Here is an 8,434-nt window from a genome sequence, read left to right on the forward strand (position 1 = left end):
ACATGTATACACCTTGGGTTTAGATGACTAAAGGTAGGGAAGACAAAGCCTTAGGCCCTGTCCACTGGATTTAAACATGACTTTTAAATCAGGTTTCCCCAAGGTAAAATATCCAACCTGAGGAGCTGGCAGTAGTTGTGTTCATCAGTGATGGAGTCAGAGGAGCAACACAGGAGTAAATTTCTGAAAGGACACACAGAAGGTCAGAAATTGAACTTCAGGGTTTTTATTGGCAAATTAAGCTGTGGAATATATCAGAGTGCTGATCCACTTTGTAACCTGTTTTTAGAGAGGAAAATAAAAGCCTGCTTTAGACTAATTAAACCCAAGTCCTTTCAAATACAAAAAAAAAAAAAATTCAAACCAAAACCGCAACCCCCCCTTCTGTTTACTAGACATCTTTCTAGTTCCATTGCTCCTTTTTCTGGACCTTATTTTTTCTTATAGTTTTCTTAAAGTTTGGTGCTTGAAGCTGGACTATTATTCAAACTGGGGCTTTAGCTAAAAAACAGACTTATTAGTGTGCTTCCTGTTGGATAGAGATGCCAATTCCCACAAAAAAACAGGTATGTTAAATCAGTGAACTCGTGTTGGGTGCAGTCCAGGTTCATCACGAGTCCTTTACACTCCGAATCAGGCTCCTGAAATCATGGCACTGGCTAAAAGCCCGTGACTTTCTAACAATTCTGCACTCTAAAAAATTGCATCCCATTTTAGAGGTTTTAGAGAAATCTGTGTCCATAATCACACGAGCTAAGATTATACTCACTGGAATGAGCTGTTCTTGCTAACACAGCATCAGCAGAAGTGTGAGTAAGGTCATAAAAGTCATCAGCAGAATATGCAGTTTATTTCCTTGCTCCTCTTTCAAAAGCCTCCTCCGCTGGTTCAGCCACAGGGGCCTGTGCTGGGCAGCAGTTTCTTTCATGGAACAATAGTATTTAGTTCTCAAGAGCTTTACAAGTCTGAAGCCACCTCGTAATGTCGGAGAAAGTATCTCACTGGTAATAAATGCAGATGTTAGAACGAAATACGCTGTTATCCCAATGGCTCCTGTTGCAGCAGGGCCCAGCATGACCTCCTGCATAAAGAACATCCTCTTTCTAAAAAGTAATCTTCATGCTGCATCTCAATTAGTTTGAAAAGCAACGTGTATTTAATGCATTTTTATTTACAGAGCCATAAGCATTATGGGCTTATGGAAATAACACAAGTGAGCCTTTCTGATGATTGTGTCCCAAAGCCGTTCCAACAGTAACGGGTTCTCTTTCCGCTTACTTTATTCCCTCTCTGGTAGAAGCAGCTGATCTGGAAAGCCACATGAATATACTCCTAGTACACATAATCCCTTTAGTTCCCTACATGACTGTAATTGCACACATTGGCAGACTTTGTTTGTATTTAAATATTTTCATAGGAGGGAAAGTCATTCCAAGCTGATCACTTCATGAGGCCAAAAATTTCATTAGGAGCCATTTGAACAATTACAATAAATAAGAAAATAATTTGTTGGTACAGTTGTTCCATAAACACTATAATTTATATTAAAAGAACTCTTGGTCCCTAACGAAATTTGTCTTTGTTTATGATAATCACCACAACAAACTTATTGAGTAAGAAAGAAAACACATATAGCTTTGTAATCCACAGGTTTTTCTATTTGAGATTTAATTCAGAAGGATAAAAAGATTTCTTGGGACTGAAGGTATTATAGGTACTGTAATATCTAATAAGATTATAAGATGGAGGTGGTGGCTCACTGTAATAGAAACCCACTAAGACATAGGAATATACTAAGACATAGGACTGCCAGGACTTTCTGGGTTATCAAATCCAGTCCCCAGGTACTGCAGGCAACTGGATCACATGATTCCTTTAATACATTTTGTGAACTTCCCACTAAAACTAGGCATGGTTTCATTCCCCACTATGCAGGTGGATTTTTACACCCTCAATATGCGAGTGGATAAAGAACACCTAATTGATAATTAAATTATTCATGGCCAATTTATACCCACTTGCTCATACACCAAAACTGCCTACCTTTAATATTCCCCCTATCTGATGCTTTTACATAAAGTAATCAAACCACATCTCAGCCTTCAGCTGCTGGGCTAGACAAGCTGCATACATGGCCATGAAAGGTTCTCGTCTCCTCCTTATCTTAGCAGTCCTTTTCTGTACCCATTTCATTAAGAATCCACCATTCCTTAATGCAATCAGAATAACGCATTTTGTTTCAAGCAAAATCTTATTGGGGTCATATTCAGGGACGCTCATGCTTCCCTTACTTTTCTAGAAATGCTTCTCCTATTGCACTTTCGAGTTTCAGTCACCTTTTTTGTGCCTAGGCTGCACTGGCACAACTTACTGAAAATCTTCCTGTGTCACTGCAGGTTTCCTGCAGGATTTTGTCTGCTGCCAGCTCTCTTCCTACTCCTGTGGCCTCACTCCTCGAGGACATTAGGTTCTTGCTGGGCGATATTTGAACCTTCTCTACACTGATGACACCTCCTAACTTGGTGACTTCAATGTATTTTTTATGATCAGACACCTCTGTTTTCCAAATGGGCCATTAATAAAAATAATTATAATAATAACATATAATAATAACTTTTTAGGAGCTCTGAATACTTTTCTTTCAATACATTTCAACTTCTCATCTTTCAACACTGTGTATGCCTATAAATCTCAGACTTCTCCATGTAGGAGATATAAATTTATACACAGCTCCTCATCAGCTATTTTGTTGAACCCCAAACACACATATATCCCTTGTTTGTCTAGCCAATTAATTAATCTATCAAAGAATGCTATCGAATTTGTTTGATATTATCTAGCCTTGGTAAATGCCAATTCCATTTTGTTCTCTTTTCCAGTGACTGTCATGACTTTTCTAATTCTCTCCTCCCACAATCTTTCCTAAAGCCTGACATAAAACACTGCTGTACACAAAACAAAATGTATTGTGCCTTTTGAGTGAAATCCATGTTTTATTTGTCTTTGGTATAGATTAGTTGCTTACATCAATATATAATTTTGAGTACCAGGTAGGGCTGAGCAGCAGTTATAGATGTACTGGCTGACTCTCTATATTCATAGCAGAAATGTATATGCATCCCTTTTTATTCTAAACAGTGCGAGTGCCACTTTTCAAAAGGACTGCGATACAAATTTGGCAGGCTGATCCAACCAAGACACAGCCCCATAATCAACAGGGTCTTTTGCCAAACAGCTTTATAGTCAACTCAAACATGATGTATGGTGCAGAAAATCAAAGGACAACATGTACAGTGACTTGACTTGTACGGTGATCACAGGAACTGGGCATGGAAAAATATAGGTTTTGAAGAAACAAGAGTTGAGGAGGATTTGTCAGAGAGGTGCTGGATGATTGTTTCAGATAGAGATAAATTACCCATGGTGTTGTCTTCTTTGTGCTTAATTTTTAATTATGTTGTGGGCAGTACACAAATTGAAAGAAGAAATGGTAAGAAACTAAATCAAGACTTGAATTTCAAGTCCAGTGCTGACCCACAGACTTTGTGTGTCCTTGGGCAAAATGCTTTGTTGTTTTTTTCTTCGTCTCACTGCCTCATCTGTAAAACAGAGATAACACTACTTCTTTTTTCTCAACCTGACTATTTACATAATAAAAGCCTTTCCATGCATGACAGACTCGTATATATTTGTACAGCATCTAGCATAATGAAGACCTGGATCTTGGGACTACAATACAAACAATACACAACAATTAAGATTAAACATCCATCCAAAATATACCTAATGCACCTAATACAGCTGTACCTTGCCAGAGAGCTGAGACTTTATTCCACAGTGAACTCTGTTTCTGTGTTTTCTGTTGTCCCTCCTTTTGTGCTGCTCTCTTGCCTCAGGAAAGCTTTGGCAGAGAAGTGGGTTTTAGGAAAGTCAGGAGTCCTGTGATGAACCTTTTATGGTCTCCTGCAGGTGGAAGGAGCATTGGACCCCGAAGTCCAAAGGGACCTGCCTGGAGCTGGGAGCATCACACAGAATCTCTGTGTTTCTGCAGCAGCTCTCCCGTGGCCCCATTCACCTCCTGCTGAATCGGGAAGCTCTGCCTTGGAGGATGCTTGTCCCTCCTTGGAAAGGGAAAAGAAAAAGCCTCTCATCCATATTGTCCTTGGGGAGGAACTGTGTACCCACTGCAGGTCAGCCTAACACAGAGCTGTCCTTTCCCTCTCAGTAAGCAAATCCTACACCCTTGGAGAGGTCTTGGGATATTCTGGGGATGCAATAGGAGGCGCTGGACCTGATCAGCCTGTTCCATGCTTGTGAGGAATGGGTACAGTAATGTGTCCCCTCACCAGCAACCTGGAGGCTGCAGGATCAGAGCTCTGTTATTGTGCTGCAATACTGTCCTGGTCCTAGGACATGTTCTCTCAAGAGTTTATGCTGAGCTTGGAGAAAGACAGCTTCCCACGCCAGAACTTTTGGGAAGTGGGAAGCTTTTTCCTCATAGCCTGTATGTCCCGACGATAATGCCAAAATAATGTTCATGTTAGAGGTCAAGCTGGGTCTGAGCTGTGGTTTCTCTGCACACCAAGAGAAAATAAAACAGAGGCTGCTTGGCTGCCCTGAGCTGGTGTGTCCAGGCCCTGAGGCAGGGCTGGCTCTGCGGCTACTTGGCATGGAGAAGATGAAAAGCATGCATAAATTAGGAGCTCTTAAGGCCAGTTTCCTTCTTTGGTCCCGGAGTAACTGGCCGAGTGTTTGCAGCAGCAGACCAGCCCCTCCCCATTGACAGGTGACATTCTTTAGTGCTTCCCTTGTGCTGGCAGATACATGATGACATTAATTTAACTGTGCAGCCCTTCCCTGGCTAAAAAATACGGACATTAAAAAAACCCCTATTTTCATCACCCCTCTTTTCTTCACAGGTTTTTTTTACAAACTAAAAAGAACAAGAAAAGTGATGGTAACTGGATTGTTAATAATACATAGTTGTAACTGATTTGTTTGGCTTGCCGTCCTGCTCAAGGAAGGCTGCATTGTGCTGTGGCAATCGTTGTGTCACAGGAACTGAGGCTGGATATCAGGTGCCTGTTACAAATGTTGGGCCCCAAATTAAACACCCACACATACTGAAAGGACCAGCAACATGACAGGAAGGATTATTCATTTTGCAAGCAGAAAAAATGACAAAGCAGAGGAGTGACAAATGCTCTGGATAAATCCAGAGCTCCAATTTAATGCATGGGATAAGGACCTCTTTTTCCAAATAAAGACTCCCAACTTTTGCAGTTCCTTACTTCTCCATAATTTAGCTGTGCACATATTTGGCATTTAGAGTGTGACGGATTTACACATTTGCTACCAAATGAGCTGCAAGAGCTAATCAGCTCGCGCAGAATTGCACATATTAATGAAGAAGGCTCTTCTGCATGCCTGCGATGTAGACACCCACTTAACTGGGGCACCAGAGACTAATTTGAAAAGATTTTGTTCACGTAGCTCTTTTCCTATGATGAATGCTTGCAGGGAATTGTGCTGTAGAGAGAGGGAGCAAGCAGTATCTGCAAAATCTAGCTAAACGGTTCTCATTACTGAGTGATGGAGGAGCAATAGGAAAGATAATTTATTAGTGGCTCAAAGCTAATGAGAATAATTAGCACTATGATGCTTTCTAAGCAAACACAGAATAAGTGTTCCTTAAGGAGTGCCTATCTCCTTGCAGGAATGGTGAGTGCTCTGGACAGGAGGACAGAGGACTTCCAGAGGCTGGAATCTTACAAACCAAGGACCAGGTCCAGCAGCTGAGTGGAAACACCCAGACACCCTCCTGGCTTTAATTATGGGCCAGCATTAGAGCTGTGTTTTCCTACATTTTGGGCTAACAGACCACCTTTTTTCTGATCTCAAAACAGCTACACTGGGCTGATGAATAGAGAGTTTACACTTCAACTTAACTCCTCGGAAACCAGGGGCTGGAAATTGTTGCCTTAGATACTGAGATTTTTTGCAATATTGCATCACATAGTGCCTGCCAAAACCTTGGCAAAAGCCAAGCCAGTTGAAGGTGTTTTGAAGGGAGTATTTCAGCAGCACAGGTCAGTCCCCAGGAATCCTGGCTGCCAGCAGATAAAATGGTGTTTGGAGTAATTTCCTTTGAGGATGCCCAGGTACCCTCCTTCCCCACTCAGTAAACACAAGCACGATGCACAGAGAAAACACAGAATCTTCTCGTGACCAAAGAAAATAACAGGATGAATTTTGGTTTCCAATCAGTTCCAGCACAGAGCAGTTATGTACACAACCAGATTAGCCAAAGGGCTGCACTCCCGTGGTTCCAGCAGAGCCATGGAATGCTCAGGGATGCTGGGCTGCCAAAGGCAAAGGAAATGCCAGCGTTTAGCCACAATGCTCAGCACCTGCTGATAAAAGCTAATTTCCCCCCACCTCTCAGTTGTCAGAATTTACTCCTGCAATCCCAGTGTTCCATTACAGACCCAATCTCACTAAAGTAAGCCTATTAAATTAAAATGAGGTGCACGTGGGCAGCAGTCCCCACTCCCCCGAGTGCCGTTTTGAGCAAATAGCTTGTTTCATAGTTTGTAAAAATGCAGTTGGCAAGGCCTTAGTGTTATTCTAGGAAATCCATGTAGGCAACATTTCTTTCTCATAATATAGCACCATCAAGAATATGGAGAGTGATTTTGCTTTTTATTTTTTAAAAGGCAAGCAGACAAAACAGCTGCAGGCTATGTCACCAGGTCTTGACTTTTCTTTTGAAACGCAGTTCGCCTCTAAAATCAAAATCACCCAGGAAAGCAATTCCATCTGAAACAACTGTGTCTGAAGTATTCTCTTAGAGCTTACTCATAATGGGAGTTGTATCTGCTTTTTTTACTCCCAAATTAAATGCTGCAAGAACAAAGACCTTACCCCTAATCTTTCTTCACCATTAATATCAATCTATCTCTGTGGATGACTACTTGGGAGAATTTTAAGTCAGCAAGATATGGGGACTTAATGTGGTCTGAGTGGGAGTTTAAAAAAATTCTCAAGGCTGTTTCACCTAACTGCAACTATTTAGGAGGGGTTTGGGGGTCAATGGGGCTGTCAGATCCAAAATGCAATTTTACAGGGGGAGGAAAGAAGAAATGGAGATCTGCTAAGTTGCTTTTCTTGATTCAGATTGGAAAGCAAGTCTCTTCTTGTCTCCAGTCCCTCTTGTAGGAGTTGCTCTAGTTTGAACAAGTAAGGAGATGGTTCTAACATGGGTCAGAGATAGATGGAAAACCCCTTTACAACAGAGCCAAGTTATCCACTTGGGTTGCAGGGGCTGGGATACAAGCTTATGCTCCTCTTGGAACTCTAACCTGTGTTTCCCATATGCTAGAGCACTCACTTTCCCCTGGATCTTTTCCAGGCCTCCTTTTCCCTCTTTTTGGTGGATGAAACAAATCCAGCATATCAGTCTTTTTTATTAGATGGGGGAACCATTTCCTATCCAGCTGCTTCCAGTCTGCACAAAATGCTTGGTCCTGCTGCCCTTTGTCTCTTGGTCCAACTGCACAGCAGGAGTAGCACAGCCCTGTGGGCTATTTATATCTTGTTTAAGTCAATGCTGAGGAACAAAGTAATGCACAATCCTTGCTCAGTCTCTCTGCTGTGTACACGTTTTACCCTTCCTCAACAAGATTTAATCTGCTTAGGGTTAACTGAATAGCGGATGTCCAAGACCTTTGAATCACACCTTAAAAAGGCTGAAAGACCAAGCCCATAATTGCAAGAGCAGAATCTCTGATTCACTGCAAACCATTTGTTATCAGCAATTAAGTTTCTTGCTGATAAATGATTCATGACTTGAAAGCCCAGATTACTCACTTTTAACCACGGCAGAAATTCCTGTGTGATTATGAACGGCTGGGCTATGCATCTACTGGGATGGGCTGTAAAGTCTGAATGTGTGAAATGGCCAACCATTTAATTACAGCAAATAAAGAGCTCTTACATATAAGATACTTTCCATTATTTGTAGGAAAAATATGAAGTATTTCAATTTCAACGTGACTGATGCAAATATAAACTGACTCAATTAGCAAATATAAACACCAGCTTTTTCTTTACTGGAGGCAACAGAATTACAACAGAGTGACTGATATCCAGACCTGGTAGACTAATTAAAAAGGCTTGGAAGCAAAGCTCAGAGCTCCTGGTACACTCTAGTTCACAGTAACTAAGGCTTTTGTCAGCTATTTGATGTAATCATTTATGGTGTTCAAAACTGTATTATTCAAAAACCATTCAGACCATAAACCAGATGAGTAGTGACCCCGTAACAGAAGGTAAATTATTCTCAAATATTTTATATTTGTGCATTAACACACGATTAGCCAAGAAAAAAAATGAATGCCCAAGTTCAAGAAGTAGCTGACAAAAGACTGAAGGG

The sequence above is a fragment of the Empidonax traillii genome, unplaced genomic scaffold (assembly GCF_003031625.1).
Source record: "Empidonax traillii isolate 1590-97213 ecotype Southwest subspecies unplaced genomic scaffold, ASM303162v1 scaffold161:size1573837, whole genome shotgun sequence".
NCBI lineage: Eukaryota > Metazoa > Chordata > Aves > Passeriformes > Tyrannidae > Empidonax > Empidonax traillii.